At 37.9% G+C, this 22708-nt stretch overlaps 1 protein-coding gene across 1 annotated transcript in view; it reads right to left on the reverse strand.

Annotated features, from left to right (window-relative positions):
- The window catches only part of wscd2 (WSC domain containing 2), an 86846-nt gene extending 65597 nt beyond the window's left edge, over positions 1–21249 (reverse strand). Inside the window, exon 1 of the mRNA XM_028458161.1 lies at positions 20808–21249. The gene's annotated coding sequence lies outside the window, so the exon portion shown is untranslated. The remainder of the gene's footprint in view (positions 1–20807) is intronic.
- Positions 21250–22708: the final 1459 nt, after the last annotated feature.

Genomic DNA, 22708 nt, shown 5'->3' on the forward strand with positions numbered 1-22708 from the left:
CATGACTGTTGACCGGAGCGGTCGACAGTCCGCTCGATACGCTTTTATACTTTGTTTACGAGTTACCTATGTTTATATTGAAAAATAAAGTGCACGTTTTGAAACCGTTGTTTTAACATAAAACATTTTTCTGTGACCGAAAGATAAACAAGGGATTTTTAATGCTCATTTATAAAAAACAACACATAGCCACACCCCCTAGTGGCAGGGTGGCCAATCGCATAGTGAGACATTCCCTCCACGCAGAAGTAAAAGGGCCAACCTCCGGGTCACGTTGACGGCATGCCCCCAGCGCAGGTCCAAACGCAGAACCTTAAACCAGGCTTTAGTGTTCTTATAATATATTGTTCGTATCCTTCTTAAGCTATAAGAGCGGTACCACAGCTAACGGGGATCTTAATGAAACAAACTGTTACATTAGCTAGCTAGCAGAACCTACAGGTGAACCAAGGCTAATAAGATAGCAGCTATTAATGCTGCTAAGTGGTAACAAACCCTGATAATATAGATCGGGAGAATTGTATGCTTCAGGTGCATGTTGACTGAAACATTGATGGTAATATGATAGTTGCTAATAACTATATGCTCCAGCTGTCCCCGTCGTTGCCGAGCTAGGTTTCACTTTCGCTAGGTATGTTAATGTATAGTTATGTCAAGGCACTGTAATATCTTTCAACACCTTATTTAATCAAAATCAAATGAAGCATTATTGTCATTTTGCTGAACATACACATTAGTGATGCAACTATTTTGTGCTCAGGAAAGGATTTACAGCTTCTTATGACTGAAATCTCAACAGAATTAAATAAGTTAAAACATTGGTTTGATAATAACAAATTGTCAATGAATATTATGAAAACAAAAATTATGATTTTTGGTAAACGAATTAAAGACACAGAAGTAAAAACAGAAATTAATCATATGAAAATTGAAAGAGTTTATGAATATACATTTCTGGGTGTGATTTTAAGTGATAATGTAAGCTGGAAACTTCATATAGAAAATACACAATAAAAAATGCCAAGGAGTATATCAGTTATGTCCAGAGCTAGACATCTGCTAAATTACAGAGCATTACATATGATATATAGTTCGTTAATGATCCCCTATATCAGCTACTGTATTGGGGTTTGGGGCAACACTTAAACTAATTTAGATCCACTTAAACTTCAGAAAAAAAGCCATAAGAATGATTCACAATATAGGATTTAGGGATTATACACATGCGCTGTTTTTAACATCTCACATAATGAAAACTGAAGACTTCAATAAATTTAAAACTCTTGTTGTGATGTATAAAGCAAGTCGTAATCTTTTCCCTGTAAACATTCAAAAAATGTGTAAAAGTAGAGAAGGAAATTATAATTTAATAATTTGTGATGGGAAAACATTGCGTTCACACCGCCCTTAAAAATATGTGCATCTCCCAAGTAGGAATAACTCTGTGGAATGAGTTGGATAAAAAGAAGCCATGTATAAAGACATTATCTTTAGGAAATATGCTGGAGAATACTCATAATTTCTCATTATGGTACAGTGTATTCATTTTTGTCTAACTATAAACAATAAATCCTTCTTTGAACACTTTGTACGACCATAAACGGAAAGTATGATATGTGCTTTATTATTTGTATGACTTTAAATTGTGCTTTTCTTTTTCCTGTGATTGTACGACCATAAACAATTGTTAATAATGTACAAGCATAGACTATACGCTGAAAGTTTGTGTAGTGATGATTTAGACGCACAAGAAATGAGGGGTAGGTTTTTCTAAGTTCTTTGAACTTCTTCCTGCTCCTTTTGAGCACAATTGTTTTAGTTTTGTTATTATGTAAAATAAGTGTGTAATATGCTGCTCAAATGAATAAATATGAAAATGAAATGAGTGCAGAAAAGATGAGATAATGTTAGATATACACATCTCCCATACACGCATACAGACACACACATAACCCTGAGATGCTTTTATAGATCATTGTAGACGTCGCTCCAGTTGTGTTTTCGGCTTTGGGAACAGAAAGAACGCGACTCCCCCAGCCAAACTCTTGGGGTACCTGGTATCTGACCTGTACAAGCCATGAGCACACCGCTTCACCACTGTGCCTGCTCTGAGCATGTCGGACCTTGCTTACATAGTAACGGTTGCTCAGACGTGTGATTGGACAATGACTGTTTGTGTTGGCGGCGTTTTGCTAAAAGGTCAATTAGGCAAATAAAAATGAAAAAAAAACAAAAGTGACAAAATGTTATACAACTAGTCTTAAAAATGACTGGGGTATTGAGAGGCAAACAAATAAAAACACCCAAATGTCACAAAGATGCTCCGAGGGTTAATCATCCCATTCAAACCAAGAAAAGATGATTTTGTTTTTCCTTTCTTTTGCTATGCACAAATGTTTTAATCATTACATTTAAAAAGTTCATTTTTTTTTAAAAGAACTTAAAGTCTAATCATGAGCCCTCCCAGGATGTTTTAAAGGCATTTACTGTACATGAGCCAAATAGTCACAACAGCCTCCCTGTGCTAAAAATGGACATTAACTGTGAAGCGTGTGTGTGAAAAAAAAAAAAAAAAAAAACACAGACTCCGACTAAATTGCTGGTTGAATAAGGTGAGTCAGCAGTGGAGCTGAGTCATCCTGCCTTTCAGCAACCTGGGAAAGACTTCTGCTCTGGAGACCATGACGGTTGACATGCGTGGCGACGGGCTCGTGGTCGACCAGGCGTGGATCATTTCACTGCATGTGATGGTTCCCCAACATTACAACCAACCTGGATACTTTTTTCTCTGACAGATGGGTCACATTAAGCAGTGAAGAGCAAGCCCCAGTGGGTGATCTGCTAGCAGTAAGTAGCTAATAGTGGGATAAACATAGGCATTTAACCTGCTGCTGGGTGAATAGAACAAGAAGAGATGTTAAGCTTAAAGCAGCGCCTACTTTAGCAGTGTAAAAATAGACGCAGCCCAGTAAATGCTACAGATGAAATCCTGGTAGAAGTATCACCGTGCAGATAAATATAATGTGTTGGTGCTCAGCCTTGAACAAACTACACAAAAAGAAGTGGGAGTGGGAAAAAAAAAAGTGTCTGACTTTGATGCATCATAGAAACCGACCACATGCACACACACGCACACACTCCAAGTCAATTACAATGGGTTAGGTTCCATTTTTTCCAGGGTCTAGTGCAGACGTCCCCCACAGTAAACACACTAAAATACACAAAATGACAGTAAAATACACAAATAAAACAGACTAAAATAATCAAAATCACTCTAAAATAGGTTAAATAACACAAAATGACTACAAAAATAGCCAGAAATCTATCAAACAACAACAAAAATAAAAAAAATAAAAACCATTAAGAAAAATCTTCATTGTACGGCAATTTTTGTTAAATTTACATTTCCCCACGTTACTGTTTTGTAGTTGGTTACGGTTTATCACAATTTTTGTTAAAAACAAATGTTACTAGGGGTGTCTCGATCCGATATTGATATCGGTTTGATATCAGCCAGAAAATGAATATCAGATTTTATTGGACTGCAACCAAAATCTCCGATATAAGCTCTCTGATGAGTTTTTGTTGTTTTTGTCCCCGCCATATACTGAAAATAAACTAAATAAAATAACTGAAGTGAACTTGAATTATTGACTATTGTTCTCTGTTTGAGTAACATCACTTGATCAATCCTTTTCTAACATTTACACTACAAAAAGTTCACCAGAAAGTGTGTAGGGTGATTTGTACGGAGCCCGAAACACCCAAAAAAATTGTGGGCACGAAATAGCTGATGTGAGGACTAAATATTGTCAAAGAGGGTTCTGAGCTGCCCTCGTGTTGCTTTTGTGTGTGTGTGTGTGTGTACAGCTCTGCATGGACACGTCACATACTGTACATCCAGGGTTCGCGCCAGGATTTTTTCACATTATAAGGGGATTGTGTGGCGCGCAAGCGAACGCCATTGGTGCAGAAAATTCACGGTGTAGGGGTCCGTGTTGACAGAGGGCTACACGTAACTACAGTGTCAATGTGACACAGAAACATAAATCACACTTACGTGCCCCATCTTAACCTCTGCTCAGAAAGCGCATTTGTGGACAAATGTATTAAAATACAGCCGCTCAGTGAGTCTGCAGATAAGTTGGCCTGTTTGCTTGCATCTTTCCAAAATCCTGTTTCTGTTGTTTTGGTGAGAAACGTGCTCTGGCCAAAAACCGAAAATAGACTTCTGGGCAATTTGCGGCCGAAGGTTTTCGGTGGCCCAAATTTTGGTGCATCACTAACCATTTCTACATAGCAGATGTACTGCAAGTATTTTTGAGGGATGCACCGAAATGAAAAGTTTTGGCTGAAACCAAAAATGAGAAAACCAAGGCTGAAAATCGAAACACCAAAATAAATAATTTTGCAAACTATTAGTACCATTGCATTTATGGGTATAAATGTGCACTAACCTTACTAAAATGAAAACATTGAAATTGTATAAACTGATATTAATGCTTCAAAGAATTAATCAATTAAAAATATCAAAGCATTTACCGAAAATGTTCTTTTGGCCGAAAATAGCCCAAAAGTGCATTTTTTGGTTTTCGGCCCAAGGTTTCCGGCGGCCGAATTTTCGTTGCATCAATAGTATTTTTTATTACCATTTAATGGCCACAAATCACAATTTTGTATATATTTCACGTTATTCTTTTTACCATGTCATATTTGGGGCTCTGTACATTAGGGATTCTCACAAGTGGAGATCTGAACCACTGCTGACACTGGCTACATGCTGACAGACCCACAGGGGGAAACTCTGCTTTAGCATCACCACACAATGTCTCCAGATAAGGTTTTTGAAGCAATACACATCAAAAAATATTTCAAAATATAAAAATTAAGTTGGTGGAAACAAAAAACACTTTTTTCTTTACTTCTCTATTGAGTCAGGAAACCATTTTGACCGCCATCCTATTTTTAATTCCTCCATTTAAAAGCAGTTCCACACCTGAGTAGACCTCCGTTGGTCCAGCAAACAGAACACAGAGCCCAGCCGTTTCACACAAACAAAGGTCTTTTTGTCAATCAGGGTTTAGCCTGAAGAGAGAACACAGAGGTCTGCACCAGGAGGTGAGCGGTGGCAACAGTGATGTGTTAATCCCAACGTTCCACTCTGTGTCAAGGTCAGCAGAAACAGAAAATATTCACTGTGTCATCCTTATCGTCAACACCCTCTCCTCCTCCACTTCTTTCACCCAAGTGCGATATCAACTGTCCCCAGAGAGGTTAGCCTTCACACAGGTGTGAGCTTGCTTCGTGGAAAAGAAAGCCAACACATAATTTGGTTTACACTGTGCCCACATTGTTGTTATCTCCCTGTTACAGAAAGCCGTGTGATCACCTGAACTGGGTTGGGCAAAAAATCTTAGAAGAGCTAAAAACAGAACTGTGTGGCAAATAAAGACAAATAAAGATTAAATGGTGATTGCTGACTTTAACATGTCTTGTGAAGGCTTAAATCTGCTAGAGACGAGTTTTTAATCACATAAAGATGATGTAGGCCTTAGATCAATTTTTACTTAAATTCTTGATTTGTTGTTTTTTTTCTAGTTTGTTCCCAGTATTCATCACTCTGCCAGACATTCAATTTTGGCTGGAGTCATTTTTTTCCCATGTAAGCCCCAAAACAAACATCTGCCATTGTTTTGCCACAACTTCCAGTCCGTGAAAACACAAGAAACATGTTGGGAAGTCCCTTTGGCAGAGTTTTTAAGAGAAAGACAATAGTCTCCATCAGCATTAAATAACACTGAGCACATGTTGACATCTATTGGTTTGGTTCTTTTCTTTTCTGTCTTCCTCCAAAAAAAAGACAAGAAAAAAAAAACACTTTAAATTACTCACACCTAAACACCTACTGTAAATGATTATTTTGACACATCACCATCTAATTCCAAGAGGAAAGGTTGGCATGTTCTCCTTAAAGGTGCAGTCTGGAACTCTTATAAAAGTGACTTTTTGTCATAATTGCTAAAGCTGTCACGACATAAGGACAGCTTTACATCAAACTAGTTGTTTGTGTGGAAAAAACAGGCTCATTGAGTCTGACTCAAAAAAGCAAAAAGCTGTTGCTCACAGGCCCCGCTTTTTTCCCGGGGCTGTAGTGCCATCTTTTTTTACAGTGTATGGTCTGGAGGGGTAGAAGATGGAATTGGTGACTTTTCTGCTTGAAAGGTTATTACTGCTGCTTGATTTACATTATGTTTGATTTGCAATTTCTACACTAGAACTCTGTAGTGTACGTGTTGTTTGTGTGTGCGCAGCAGCCTCCGTTTGGGCTGCTGTAAGTGTAAGAGAGAGAAGAGCTGCAGTAATATGCTTTTAACAGTGCATGTTATATTACTGTGATGTTGCTGTTGGACTAACGTTAGCTTGTTAGCTCCTCTGATGGAGGGACTTTGGAAAGTTTTGAGGCAGGGCAAGAGAGCAGCGGGGAGGGAGGGGGAGAGATGGATCTGAGATTTGCGGACTGCACCTTTAAGCATGTGTGTTTCCTCGAGAGATACATATTTTATTTCTGTATTTTTCAATGTCTGTATCTGGTAGGCCCTGACACTCTATCAGAGGTGTCAAACTAATTTTAGTCAAATGTGGATATGGAGCAGTTCATCTTAATTGGGCCACAGATTTTAGTCGGGGAAATTAGTAATTTAATCATTATTGTGCTCTAGTTTGCACTTCTATGTGTAAATAAATGATAAAATATGTATGGAACTGATAATATCAAAGCAATAAGTGACAGATATTTTATGACCATTTTTATATAATTTGTGGAAATTTTGTGGAATAATTTAAAGAAAATTCCAGGATTTGGGAAAAATTTAGAGTTCTTTTAACAATTTCAGATAAAAAAAAAAAATGACTTCTATCATGTTAGATAAGGATGGGGAAAAGGTGAGCCCTGCTCTGTGAAGTTTAACGGAATTTGTGTATTATTTTGGCGAAACCTACAACTGTATTAGTTGGTAATTTACACAATGATTCATGTTTCTTTGATTTCTGCTGCGGCTCAAATTGGATCTTCTGAAGGGCCAAGATTTGGCCCCCGGGCCATGAGTTTGACACGTGATCTACATGCTTGGTTTGAACACTCGCACAACTGTGCACTATTTTCACATGACCTCAAGGTCATGGAGCAATATTGACCATGTCTGTACTAGCCACCCCTGTGCATGGTGAAAGGAGGAGGGCCCAGCCATTAAGATAACCGTCCCTTCATCACTGAAACGCGTTGTTGCCTCACAAATCACATCCCATCTCAACAATAATCACCTTTTCGAACAATTTCAATCTGGATTCCGCACCAAACACAGCCCTCCTCAAAGTCACCAACGACCTCCTCCTCTCATCTGACTCCGGCCTACTCTCAATTCTCGTTCTTCTTGATCTCACGGCTGCTTTCGACACCATCAACCACTCCATCCTACTTTCCCGCTTAAAATCCTTCCTCAATATCACTGGCAATGCCCTCACCTGGTTACAGTCCTACCTCACTAACAGAAAACAATTTATCTTCATCAACAACTGCTCCTCCTCCACTGCCCCCCTGTCCCAAGGAGCCCCCCAGGGCTCTGTGCTTGGTCCTCTCCTCTTCACTATCTACCTCCTCCCCCTCGGTCAAATCATTCGTCGTCATGGTCTCCGTTTTCACTGTTACGCCGACGACATCCAATTATACATCTCCACCAAGTCTATCACCCATGAAACCCACTCCACACTTTCAAACTGTCTTTCTGATATCAAAACATGGCTCCAAGAAAACTTCCTGATCTTAAACAGTAACAAATCAGACATACTCCTCATTGGTCCAAACTCCCTCACCCAAACAGCCTCTGACGTTCACCTCACCATTGATATCTCTACCCTGTTTCCCGCCTCTCAGTGCGGGTATCATTTTTGATAATAACCTTTCCTTCGACCACCACATCAAACAAATCATGAAAACCGCTTTTTTCCACCTCAAAAACATCTCGTCTCCATCCTTCACTTTCCTTCCCCGCCGCTGAAACTCTTAATTCACGCCTTTATCACATCCCGCCTTGACTACTGCAATAGCATCCTTTTGGTACAACCTCCACACTCCTAAATAAACTCCAATACATCCAAAACGCAGCTGCCCGCCTCCTCACCCACACCCGCTCCCGTGACCACATCACCCCTGTCCTCCAAAACCTCCACTGGCTCCCCGTTCCTCGGCGCATCGAATTCAAACTCCTCCTTCTCACCTATAAAGCCTTCAATAATCAGGCCCCCTCCTACCTCACAGATCTGCTCCACCCCTATGCTCCCTCCCGTAGCCTCCGCTCCTCTGATGCAAACCTCCTCACTGTCCCCAGGACCAAGCACAGAACCTGGGGTGACAAAGCTTTCTCTGTAGCTGCCCCCACCCTATGAAATTCCCTACCAAGCCACATCCGCAACTGCACCGACCTCCCATCCTTCAAATCATTTCTCAAAACTCACCTGTTTCACTCAGCTTTTAATGTTTAAACCACCCACCCTCTCACTTCCTTTCTCTGTCATATTTTCTTGTTGTTTTTATGCTGTAAAGTGTCTTTGAGTGTCTTGAAAAGCGCTTTAAATAAAATATTATTATTATAACTGTTCTTGTTTTTTACTTTTTAATAGATACACAGAGAAGAGATAGACATAGACAGAGACACACTCCGGCCACCTGCGTGTGTGCTGAGTAGGGCTGGGCAATATAGTTAAATTATTTCTGCTTTTATAGCCTTCGCTAATGAGAACTGGCTTTATATTTGATGTAAATATATATTTTTTGGGGCGGACTACAAATTTCTGTATTTAAAACATGATTTATTGTCACTCAGTATCATATGTTTCCAAAATGTCATATCATCTGTAACCACTAAGGGTCCTACTTCAATCTGAACAAAAAATTTGCCATGTAGGTCATGTAGAAGCTTAGAAAAACGTTATTTGTTTTGGGTATGTGATTTTCAGTGAAAAGTGGCTGGGGCTTAAGAGACCAAGACAAAAACCAAAAAGGGCCTTCATTTTTAATTCCAAGCTTTAAAATTAAATAATCACTGCAAATTATTTTTGGGGAAAAAAAATTACATCACAGATGCTGGCTCTGTGATGTAAGGGTTTAGGGTGATTTTCTCCACCCCAAACCCTCAACAAAGCCCCCCGTCCTCCCACCTGCTATGTTCTTGAGTTCTTGTTGTGACCGTTTTGTTTTTGTGCATGTACGCTAAGGAGGTTTTTTCCTAGTTTTACACTGTGCTCCCCAATAGAGAACTCAGTTTAGGACCTGCCTTTTCCCCTCTCCCTTTCTTCCTGTTTTCCCACTTTTCATCTAAATACGGGGCGTTGCCCTTGTGGCGACCCACAGTTCTCCTGCCCTTGTCCTCCCATGTTATATGTGACTGTCTTTTCATGCTTCTTGGACGGGATGAAACTGAAATGAAATTTTGTTGCTCTGTAACGTGCAATGACAAATAAAGATTGATTGATTGATGTAACCTTTGACCATTTAGATGTAAAAATGTCATCAAACATATCTGATTTGCACGGGTTTGTGTAGAACAAAAGAGAATTCATCATGATCCAAAATAACAAATGTGTTAAAGGAATCCAATGGCCAGCATTCATCACAAGTCCTGATTAAAGTGGAGGAGAACACTCACAAAGGCATTCTGATGATGAACGTCAAACGTGCAGTCAAATAAAAATCCTAGTTTAAGTTTCACGACTTCTGTTACAGAGATTAAAAAACTATGTGACTGCTATTTTATTAATGACTGCAGGTTATTCTTGCAACATGTGCACAAATATAATGAAAAGATTTAAGAGGAAACTTTGCAAAGTGAATGCAAAACGAGGACAGAGAGTAGTTCAAGGAGAAGAGGAGGGCATTAGTGGTTTGGGAATGCATTTATAACAACTTCACTAACATGGTGTCAGAATAAAGTTCACGTGAACAAAATGTTGTTGAGGTTTATTTTAGAGTAAATTTAGGGGCTCTAATTTTCTTTTTCAAAATTTCCCAAGTTACGTTTCAGGGTTTACCCATTTTCCACGTCACGTAGCGTCACTTTAGACTCCTCTGTTCTGTTTCTCTTTCATCGTCTTGTCCTGTTTATATGACTTTACTGGCTATTAAACATCCCGTATTCGTCGATTGGAGGTGTTATGCTTCTGCTGTGACATGTCACCAGGTAAAATGTTCATCAGTTCAGCTAATACAGTAACAGCTGAACACATTGGCTCAGATGATGCCATCTGTAGCATCGCTTCTAGCCCCGCCCACACCCTCTACCGCCGGGAGTGGTCGACTGTCCACTACAATCATTCATCCACTGACTTTGTTCATTTGTCACTCACTGACTTATTCATTTTGGCTCTGAACTAGGGCTGAGCGGGATATCAAAATTCAAGATTTATCGAGTTTTCCATTTTGGCGATATAGAAATAGATATGTATTTTTTTTATAGCTTATTTTCTATTTAAATACTCGTTTAAGGAGTTGCTTCCATTGTGCTTTTCATGCTGTTCTGAGAAGTAGCAGTTAGATTCATTTCTGAGTGTGTCCTAATCCTAAACAAGCCACACTACAGAACTCACTCGCACATGCTGTCCCTTACAGGACAAAAAAAGCCAAAAGTGGCACATATTCTGCAGCTGTTTGTTAATAGAAGTGTCTGTGTGGTATTTTCCATCTGCATATTTAACCCTGAATTGTCTTTCTGGTCAGACTTCATTTGAATTAAAATTATCAAGATTTATATCGTATATATCGCAATTTTGAGAAAAAAAAATATTGAGATATGAGTTTCGCCCAGCCCTGTCGTAGACTTACAGTATTCATTTTGGCTCTAAACCCTGTCATGTTTTCGGATGTGGATAGCAGATGCTTCGAGCATGTAGCACCTAGCACTGTCCGTGCTAGCTGCTACATGTTTAGCATTGAGGTGGTAGTGAAGGCTACAAAGCTCCGGTGATCGGCAAACTCTTTCTTGCACAATTTGCACTTAACTGGGCCATCTGGTGTTATTATAAACTAAAATGAACACCCCCAAAGCACGTCAACGACTCAGTTTTTCCCATCTCGTGCAATGAGAAAGGTTCCACACTGTTTGGAGTGAAGAAAAAAAAAAAAAAGCAATTGACTGCATTATATTTTTTTAGTGCGTTATTTTTCTGTAATAAATTAATCACAATTAATGTGTTACAACCCTAAAATATAACATAAATAAAAGTCATGGTGTCTGACAACATCCATGCACACAGCTCTGCTCACTGGCCCTGACAGATGCACATACCTCATGTTAGCCCAGCTTGGATTAGTCGCGTCCTTAGCAGGGAGTCTGTCCCTCAGAGAAAAGCCTGAACAGCAGGTCTGAGTTCAAAACTATCATTGGCCTTCAGATTAATTCAGTCAGAGCTAACTGAATGGGAGTAGACTAAAGATTATTTAGGGCACCACCAGCGAGCACTGGGATATAATAAATGTTTGGCCGTTTTGCTTAAATAGTTTTTTTTTTTTAGTGTTATTGTAATAAATGACCCAGAGTACTTATGAATTAGGTTTTAAGTTTTCCGGCTGCTTTTGTCCTAGTATTTTGGTGCCACCCGTCTAGGAGGCTATTAACTGGATCCGTCTTATGGAAGCAGTCTGGTGTTGTGAATAATCCTCAGAGAAGCTGAAAATCTGTAGTAGAGCTGGGCAATATATCGTGATTCAAGATATATCGCAAATCACATTATACAAGTGTTTAATATTGATGATAAAGTACAGTCAAACAGTGTCCTTCTTTACAACTTTTCAATATTTATGAGATGTATATTTTATAGCTTATTTGTATTGAAATACTTAAATTTACAATTTTCGCATATATTTACCATTTTTCATCAACAACACCAAACTTGCCATATTTTGACCTATTTTCGTCCCAATTTCTTGCCATATTTTTGCCCATTTTAATGCATATTTGCTACATTACTCCCATTTCTTATACTTCTCCATCAAATTTCAAAGCCTTTTCTGCATGTTTTTTACACTTTTTAGACATTTCGGGCACTTTTAAACTGTTTTCCCACCTGATGTTGCTCATTTTAGGAGTCGCTGCTTTCACTAATTTGTTGTCCAAATCAAATCTCGAAATGATCATCCACGCATTTGTCTCGTCATGCATTGACTACTGTAACTCGGTTTTCACCTGTTTTAACAAGTTTAACAAGTGCTCTCAGAACATTCCACAGTACCCCCATTCTTTCCGGTCTTCATCGTCTTCCAGTCAATTTTCATATTGAGTTCAAAATTTTAGTCCCAACTTTCCATGCGCTGCATGGTCAGGCCCCTCAATACATCATTGACTTCTTGTGCCCCTACACTTCAGGGTGCACCATTCGGTCTCTAGGCCAGGGTCTCTTTATGATCTCAAAGATTCATTTTAAAACTGGCGTTCCAGGCGGTAGCACCAAGACTCTGGAATAGCCTACACCAGTCCCTCCGTGAGCTTGACTCACATCTAAAAACCACACTTTTCAGAAAAGCTTTTGGTTAGATTGCTTTTAACTTTTATTATCTTTTTCATGATGTTCCTTCTGTTGTTTTAAATTCTCTTGTGTTTTATTATCTTTTTGTGATGTTGCTGCTGTTGTTTTAGTTCACCTTTGTTTGTACAGCACTTTGTGATTTTATCTGTGAAAAGCAAATATAAATAAACTGATTACTTCTCAGAACAGCATGAAAAGCACAGTTAGATGGATTACTTTTTTTTTTAATCTTGTCTGCACATGCTGTCAAAGGTCAACACTACAAGAAGTGTAATCTTTTTAAGACAGCAATGCATGTGTTACATGGATTACTAAGTGTGTTCTAACCCAGACCTTCCTCTAAACCAAACCACACTACAGAACTCACTCACACATGCTGTCCCTTAGAGCAGAAAAAGAAAAAAGTGGCACATATTGTGCAGCTGTTAGTTAATAAATGTGCCTGTGGGGCATTTTTCACCACCAAATTTAACCCAGAATTGTCTTTCTGGTAAGACTGTATTGCAGGGGTGGCCAATCCTGGTCCTCAAGGGCCACTATCCAGCATGTTTTAGATGTTTTCCCTCTTCCAACACACCTGATTGAAAAGATTAACTCATCATCAAGCTCTGCAGAAGCCTGATAACAATCCTGGTCATTTCAATCAGGTGTGTTGGAAGTGGGAAAACATCTAAAACATGCTGGATAGTGGCCCTTGAGGACCAGGATTGGCCACCCCTGTCAGTGTATTGAGTTAAAAAATATCGAGATTAATATCGTATATCGCGGTTTTGTTAAAAAATATTGAGATATGAGTTTTGGTCCATATCGCCCAGGTCTAATCTCTAGAGACTGTTTCTGTCCTTTCGTCTAACAAAGACCATCAGCTTTTATTATAAGAAGGGGGACAATGATGTATTAAAAAAAAACATCATTAATTCAAGAGTGACCTCAAAGTTTTAGGATGAAAATAGTCTGGTGCCCCGAGTGAGACACTGCTCCTCTGCTTTATGAGCATCACAAACTATAAAAAGTCTGAAACTTTTAGCACGTCTCTCTGCAGAAGACTGCACACACAATATTTATTGCCATGCTATTTTAGTCAGTCCTTTAATGAGGACCTTGACATCCTTTCTTGAGGGCGATATTCTAAGACCCAGCGCAGCATTCAGCTAGCACACAGCCAGCATCGCACCACGCTCTCTCTATGCTAATAGATTGCAAAGCATAATTGCTGTCAGCTCCTCTGACCATCTTCAAAGCTCGCAGCCATTGGATATGATCCACAGCAAGTCTCTGAGAGGTCGCCAAGAGGATGAAGTAATCAGCCATGGAGCCAGAATTAACCCAGTGTTCATTGGGTTTTCCCATCCATGATAATGATTATTTTAGTCATAATTGAATTTGTGATTATTCAAATGATATTTGTCAACCAAAAAGGTGTTTATTTTTTGTACAAAACAATTTAAAATATGTTCTTAAAACATAGATAAAAACCTTCAAACACTAAAATCAAGTATGTTCACTTCTGCACAAAACAAAACACTTCTTGCACATGATGTGTCTTTGCTCTAGGTTTTCATCATCAAACCCAAAGTGTTCCCATATAAGATCATTTGACTTACCACTTTAGTGTTTTTGCTGCGTTTCTCCTGCCATGTTTAAAGACCACTAGCAACAACTTTCCTCGTGTTAGCCTGCAGGCTAGCTTTAGCTTTGAGAGGGGCGGGGCATACATGCGCGTGGATTAAACAACTCAAAGTTAGTATTAATAATAATTTTTTCTTGTGTGTGCCAAGCTTTATTCTCTGTAGAGATCCTAAATCATGTTTGTTTTATTTAGCAAATAAAACATATGTAGTACAATAAAAAAAACTTTTTAAATCATAGTTTTTTCTTGAAAAAGTTATTTTTGAAATCGTTGAGTCTAATAATCAGAATCAGGGGTGTCCCGATCCGATATTGGCCATCGGTGGGATATTAGCCTGAAAACGAATATCAAATTCAAATTTCTGGATTTTCCGATTACTTTTTTTTTTTCTTTTTTTCAATTCATTTTTTATTCAATTGTAGAATACTGTAGATATCATGTTGAAGGTTAAAATGTATGTAACCAATTGGTTATTAATAAATGGGTCAGTTTTTCTCGTACCTACTGGTGCTGACTATTGTTCTATGTTTGAGTGACATCACTAGATCAATCTTTTTCTAACATTCCACACTACAAAATAAATAATAATTATTTTTTTATTAAAGAAAAGAGAGAAAAAATAAAAAATAAACTAAAATAAATAAAGTATGTATGATTCATGCTGATATTGGATCAATATCGGTATCGGCCGATACGCAAGGTTGCAATATCGGTATCATATCGGAAATTACAAGGTTGTATCAGGACATCCCTAATCAGAATTGTAGTCAAATTTTGATTAATTGCACAGCCTTAATCCACGGTTGACTTTATTTTCTGCTGTTGTTTTAGGGCTCTACTAAAGGCTGTAACCAGAGGTGAAAGTAACTGATTACAAGTACTCACGTTACTATAATTGAGTTGCTTCTATGGGTACGGGGCATATTTCTAAATCAGTCATTTTACTTGGACTTAGGTACGTTTTAAAAGAAGTAAAGTAATTTGTTACATTTCTACACACGAACCGTTACTGAGTACATTTTTTGTTTTTGTTTTAAAATGATCAACAGACATTGTGAAAGTACAAAAAAATGAAATGACGATGATGCATCACATCAAAGCCAAGAAACCAGATTGAATGTAATGCATGGCACCAAAACAGCAGTAAATGTAAATCTAGCTATATTAGAGCCTGAGAATTGTAATTAATTAGTTTAATTTGATTTGATTTTTTTACCTTGTCTGCACTACATGTAGTGCAATCTTTTCACGACAGCAATGCATGTTTTGATATTGCAATTAAATAAATGAATTATTTGTTATTTTATTTTATTTATAAAATAATTTTACAAATTTTGTACAATTTTGACAAACCTTTTATTTTATACAGATTCCTTGGTGGAAAATAAATCAAATTCTGATTGTGCAAGATTTGGTCTCTTCCTTTTTTTGTTTATACATGAGATATTTACTGTGCAAGGGAACCGTGGCAAGATTTATTACTAAAAAATAAACGTGGGGGTGAAAGTAACTAGAAACTTTTACTTTGAGTACTATTTAACTGAGATACTTTTTACTTGTACTTGGGTATAATTTCAATCAAGTGACAGTACTTCTACTTGAGTAGGATATATCAGTACTCTTTCCTATCAGCTGCAGCACTGGGAAGTTGGGAACTCCCACTATCCATTTCACCAGAGAACAAAATAGCATTTTACCTGCTGCTGCCATATTTCCCTGAGGTTTGCAGACTTCTGAGCTCACAGGGCAACGTGCTCTACGGCTGACCTAGAAATCTCAGTCAACAATTATAGTGGAAACCAGTGGAAAACTGGTTCTCCAATGGCTTCAGATAACATTTAAAGATTGTGTTGGGCATTTGCAGAGTGATCTTAATTTTAATGAGTTATTTAATGAGTGATTAGCAGAGGTCTGAGATGAACTATCCTGTGTTTGTACTGGAAAGCGAGTGCTGAAATAGCTCCAGTATGATGTCAGGCAAACAGTGCAAATACTTGATTATAGTAGAAATTGTGATTTGTCTTTAGAAACAGCATGATTGCCTCTAACTAATTTATTAAAACTTTATTTATATGTATATATGTATATATATATATATATATATATTTTTTTTTTTTACTTACTACAAATGATGTTTTTTAAGCATAGTAGTGCGTTTACTGACACTTTAAAGGACCTTGATTTGAAAGTCTGACTTTTGATCTGATTTAGGGATGCAACGGTCCAATATTTAAGTATTCTATCGGTTCGAGTAACCAGGAAAAATATAATTTTGCTTAATTAAACCTCAATTTTAATTACACAACAGGAAAATAAGGAAAATATTTCGTTACTATTAGGGGTGTTATATCGCCATATTACGTTGCACGATTCTCGGATCTATTCTAAATGCATCCACATCAATTTTTTTAATAATTTATTTATTTTTTAACCTTTATTTAACCAGGAAAGTCTCTTCCACTGCAGCAGACATTGTAACTGCACAAAGAAGTGCGCTGAAACCTGGGCATGTTGACCAGCTTGTGTTTTTTCAATAAAATCTAAAAAGAAAATACTAACTTTCTGCATTTATTTGTTGTTCTAGGCATAAATGTCAGTTAAGTAGCACTAAAGTCAAAGTTGGTTCAAAAGCCACAGGCAGATTGTATGTTATTTTATTTTAAGTTGTTGTCACATGGCACGTTAAAGCCAATGTTTTGAGTGTAAAATAAGCCAATAAAATATATTTCATACATAATATCTCATGAAGGTGTACACATTTACAGATTAGTCATATATTAAAAAAAATGAATAAATAAAAATCACAATAATTGCCTCATACTTTAATATCGGGATATATTGTATCGTATCGTGACTTATGTATCAGGATATGATTCATATCACCAAATGCCAGGCAATACACACCCCTACTTACTATGTTAAGGTTTCATTTATTAAGACAGCAAATCCACTTTGATCTCCTGACAACTGTCAGTCTTCATCAGAGGCATCTGCTGATTGCTTTGATGTTTCCTTGACTTCCGCATAATAATTTGCGGAATATTTTCCTTTTAAATACAAATGTACAATTTATAACATACTGTTATGCAAAATGGAAAAATAAAATGTTGCAGAAATTTTCCACCACATGTACACAAATGAGGGCATGGTAAATGAAATATAAAAATGATGCTTTGAGGCAGTGAAAATTCGATAACTCTTTTGTAATTGAGGTTTTTAGGGACCTTAAGGATTGGTTGAAGCCCTGGTCTGATGAGCAGGAACGCTTTAATGAAAAACCACAGTATTCTTCTTTTTTTTTTTTACCTTTTTTTAACAAGGAAAGTCTCAGTGAGATTAAGAATCTGAATTTTTCAAGACTCTTGAAAGTAGTGAAGTTTAGGGGACTAAACAATGGATTCGAACTTGCCACTCTCTGGTTGGAAGTCTTAACCATTGGGCCACTACTGCCCTTTTGACTTTGTGTCCTGTCAGATTATGGACATTGATTTTAGAAGCTAAGGTTAAGTATTGTTAGAATGCCAGCTTATATTTAAATTGCTTAGTAGTTAAAGGGACATAGTGTTATTTCGTAAATGCTTAAATACATGCAAGATACAAAGAGGCAAGGACACAGTACGTAGAAATCCCTATAATCCTGCCAATAGAAGGAAGACCATTGAAACTCTATTGTAGCTAGAGCTGGGCGATATGGACCAAATTACATATCTCAATATTTGCTCCCAAAATGGCGATATAGGATATAAATCTCAATATTTTGAACTCAGTCACGTTGATAAATAAAGACATTTCTAGATTCAATTTGCTGATGAAAAATGACATTTTTTAACAAGCAGCTGCAGAATATGTGCCACTTTTGGCCTTTTCTGCTATAAAGGACAGCACGTGCGAGTGAGTTCTGAGGAAGGTCTGGGTTAGGACGCACTCATTCACATATCAAGCTGTGCTTTTCATGCTGTTCTGAGAAGTAACGAAAACCGATACAAAATAAGCTATGAAATAAAAAAATATTGATATAGGAAATATTATAATTTTCTTCAACACCAAATTAGAAAACTTCATACATCTTTAATCTCGATATATTGTCCAGGTCTAATTGTAGCCCACCCCACACCCCCTGGACTGTTAACTGTGGATAGAGAATTATAAAAGAAGACTGAGTCAGAGACAGTCTGCTGTGAAGGAAGCAGAGAACCTCCATTGAGCTTGTAGCTTTACATGCATCAGAGTTATTGATTACGACATGTATCAGGGTTATTGGTCATGTTAATAAATCTAGTCATCTGTGAGAGGTGATGATAGGAAGAAATGGACTGATGTCCAGGTCATCATTAACTCTGACCAGTACTAATGGTCAGAGTGCTGAGAACACAAGCCACCAACATCTGGATGGAGATGAAACCATGTCACATGTGGCAAAGTCACACAGGCGGAGAAAGAAAAACAAAACACGGTGGGGGAAAACGTGTCAGACCCTTACATTCACTAACATCAACGTGATAAATTCAACATAACAAACAAATGCATGGAAGAACAAAAGAGTAGCCTTGATTAAATGACCTAAAAGGTAAAAGCGTAAGAAAAAAACGATTTGGCGATATATCGCAACATTTTACCACGCGATTATCGTATCGATCCAAAACATTTCCTAATTGATTTTTTAATCATTTTCAATGAAAAACTACGCAATTGCGTAAAAATATGTATAGCATGTAAATGCCCGGTCACTAGGTATATGTCATAAAACATACTGGGCACTTTTATACATGCATGTGGTTTAGGGGTGGGCGGTATGACCAAAAATGTATATCATGGTATTTTTCAAAATTCAAAATGACATTTTTTTTATTATTATTATTATTATTATTATACACTGCAGTAAATTGACTTGGAGTGAATATTGTAGAATAATTCCGCACCAGTAGTTTTGCCACACTAGCTTAGCTTTAGCATTAGCTCGATTTCTAGCTTTAAATGCTGCATACTCAGTGTTGTGCTGGTTTCATATGGTGAATAATGTAGCGTTTTGTTTGCAGCTTCACCAGGACTAATTTACGCGTTATAGGAATTACTAATTGCGATCGTTTGCTTTCTTTTTTTGTGCATTACTGCCATTATGCTAAGCTAACCATGCCTCCATGTCCATGGGTGTTGTTCTCCTGTAGCAGAGGCATACGCACGCAGGCACATGCTCACAAGCTTCAGAGCTTTCAATTGTGTCTTTCTGATGCATTTACACGTATGATTTACACCACAACTAACACCACAGCGCTACTGTTTACATTCCTATTTAGAAGTGCAACGTTGAAAAGGTCCAGTCTGCGCAGTGTAGCGTTCCGAAAGTTATGTAATCAAATACACCGGTACAGGGTTATATTAAAAACTAAAATCATAAGGAAAATATATACTGGTATTCGGTATGAACCGGTATACCACCCAGTCCTAATATGGTTACTTTTTTTTAAGAATTTAAGGACAACAGAATCAGAGCACGTTGTAGAAGCAAAAGTTAGACTTTTTTGAAAAATGTAATTCGACATTTTCATAAACGAACCACTTGTTTTTGATATTTCTACTTGAATTGCAGTTAGTTACCATTTACTTGTTCTTGCAAGGTTAAAAAAATGAAATAAATTTGTTTTTTTATACCATTTTGGTACTTGTAAAGGTGAAATTTGTCATTACGATATATCGCGTTGTTTAGTATGGAAATATATTGTGTCGTGACTCGTATCATCAGATTCATGACAATGCAGACCCCTGATAAAAGGAGACTTTTATTTGACTAAAAATGCACAAGCACAGCTAAACTTTTAACAATAATATCATGTTTTATCCTGAACCATACGTTCAGTATAAAACAGTTCATCTCTGTAATACACCAATACAAATGAAGCATCAACGACGTATCAATGACCAGAGAAATGACAAAGAAACTACTACTACTAAATATAAGTATCACTGAATGACTCTATGCTAGGATATTGTGTGTGCGAGCCACTAATGGAGACTGAAGAGCAAATATAGGAAACTTGCGGCCCGGGGGCCACATGCGGCCCTGGGTCTAATTTTGTGTGGCTCCCAAATCAAAATTGTAATTGATGAGGTTGGAAGTCACATGAAACTCAACATCACACACGAAACTCCAGAAAACAACCACAAAAGGCACAGAATGATAACAAAGACACTCTAAATAATCACTTTAATACAAAATTACTACAAAAGACTTCAAAGACCCACTAAATGCCAACGAGATTGCACAAAATGACAGAAAAATACAACAATGTCACAATAATGTAACAAAAAGAAAAACACAGAAAAAGGCAACACAAATTAACATAAAGAAGAAAATAGACAAAATGAATTCAAATACTTAAACAAAAAAAAAAAAAAAAGAAAACCCACACAAAAGGACTTCAAAGACAAAAGCCTTAGTTATTTCCTGTTATGAATGTTCAGATTGAGCTTTATTGTAAATGCTAACATGAATGTTGCTCATTTTTGTGGCCCCTGCTGTGATAGAAGTTGCTGTAGAGGTACAGGTTAGAGATGTAAACTGGTCTCTGCTGAACACCAATGACAGCCATGGAAGTGTTGGTCTCACCTTGAAGTGAAGCTTTATCTCTCAGCAGATGCTGGTCCCCTCAGGCTCAGACGTGATGTTTCATCTCCACTGTGTAAACTCCAGCACGGGCAGCGCTGTGGAACCCTGCGTTACCAGTGAACGCTGTGGTCTAAACAGAACTAAAGGTTAGTTGTTTAAATCCCATTACCGGGTTCAGCAACAACCTGCAGGGACGGACGGACGGACGGTGCCGCAGCGCGACCGTTACGCGCTTCGAGCGAAGCAGAAGCAGAAGCAGGAGGAACATGAACGGCCTCACAAAGCCTCTGACACGGCTCTCCTCTGTCCTCGCCCTGGAGCCGCACAGGGCACCCGCTCGGTTCGGCTGCTGTGTCCGCTCAGAGGGAGACGGTGTGAGGCTGCGGAGCCGCACTCTGCGTCCTGCGCCGCGCACGGACCAACAGCACTGCCTGCTGCACTTAAAGAGACACCGCAGAGCAGAGCTCCACCATGGGCACACCCACACAGGTGGGGGCAGGTCTTCAGTGGTTCTCAACCTTTCCTTTTCAGCCCGCGACCCCCCAAAATAAAGGTTCCAGACCCCCACTGTGCCTGAAGTTGGTTGAACACAGACATGAACAATGAAGAACAGTCATGTGGAGACAAAGTCATCTATAAGGGTATTTGTTTCAAACTCATGGCCCGGGGGCCAAATCCGGCCCTTTGGAGTATATAATTCGGCCCGCAGGAGAAAGTAAAAATGACAAAGAAAATGAAACTTAACAATGTTTGCAGGGTCTCACAGTTTTCCTGATGCTAATATTGCATGATTGCAGTCATTTCTAATGTTAAACAGTTGAAAAAACTCAAAGTTCCTGCAAAACCCTTTAATTTTCCTAAATCTAGGAAATTTAAAGTGAGGATCTTGTTCTGACTGATATCTGAAACTTATTGCTTGTATATTGTCGGATTATTTATTTATTTATTTATCCAAATAATATCCACTGTTATCCAGGAAGTTTATTTATATTTGTGCCATAATATATAGTCATCTTAAAGATGTAAATCCTTCTTTTAGTCAGAAATAAAATAGGTTACAAGTGACCAAAAATGGTGGGAAAGGTGGTGAAATGGGGTTTAAAAAACCACAGAAATTGGTTAAAAGTAGAAACTATTAGTTTAAACCCGCAAATAATGGACATGACAAATCGTGAATGTGGTTACATTTGCAAAAAAAAAAGGATGAAATATGGTGAAAAGAGAAAATAATGGGTCAACATATGCAAAATTAGTTGGTAAAACTGGTGGAAAGGGTTTATAAGTGCCGAAAATGTCAAATTAAATTTCAATGCCAAAAGGCATTGAAATGGAGAAGTGGCAGAAATAAGAGTAATGTAGCAAAAAAATGCATTGAAAGGAGCAAAAATATGGCAAGAAAAAGTGATTAAAATAGGTTAAAATATGGCAAGTCTGGTGCAGTTGCAGAAAAAGGGTAAAAATATGTGGAAATTGTTCAGAAAATATCGTTAGTTTCTTGAAGGATTCTGGAAACCCCGAGTGTCTTACGACCCCAGATGACCCCAAGGTTGAGAACCCCTGGTTTAAACTATTCACTACAAACACACACACACACACACACACACACACACACACACACATCTCATATATCTTATTGTATTAAAGAAGTTGTATTGTCCATTTTACATTCCTTTTATCACTGAGGAGTTTTGATTATAATGTCATATTAAAATCCTAATTTTACTTCATTGACCACTGTTACTGGTGCAGAGATAAAATCTAAATGACTTCTGATTAATTCATGACTGCAGGCAATTCTTACAATGTGCACAGTAAGATAAAAGTAAAGTACAGTAGATGAGGATTGAGAGCAGTCCAAAGAGAAGGAGTTGCACTTAAGGTATCTGTGGTTTGGGAGTGCA

The sequence above is a fragment of the Gouania willdenowi genome, chromosome 9 (assembly GCF_900634775.1).
Source record: "Gouania willdenowi chromosome 9, fGouWil2.1, whole genome shotgun sequence".
Classification (NCBI taxonomy): domain Eukaryota; kingdom Metazoa; phylum Chordata; class Actinopteri; order Blenniiformes; family Gobiesocidae; genus Gouania; species Gouania willdenowi.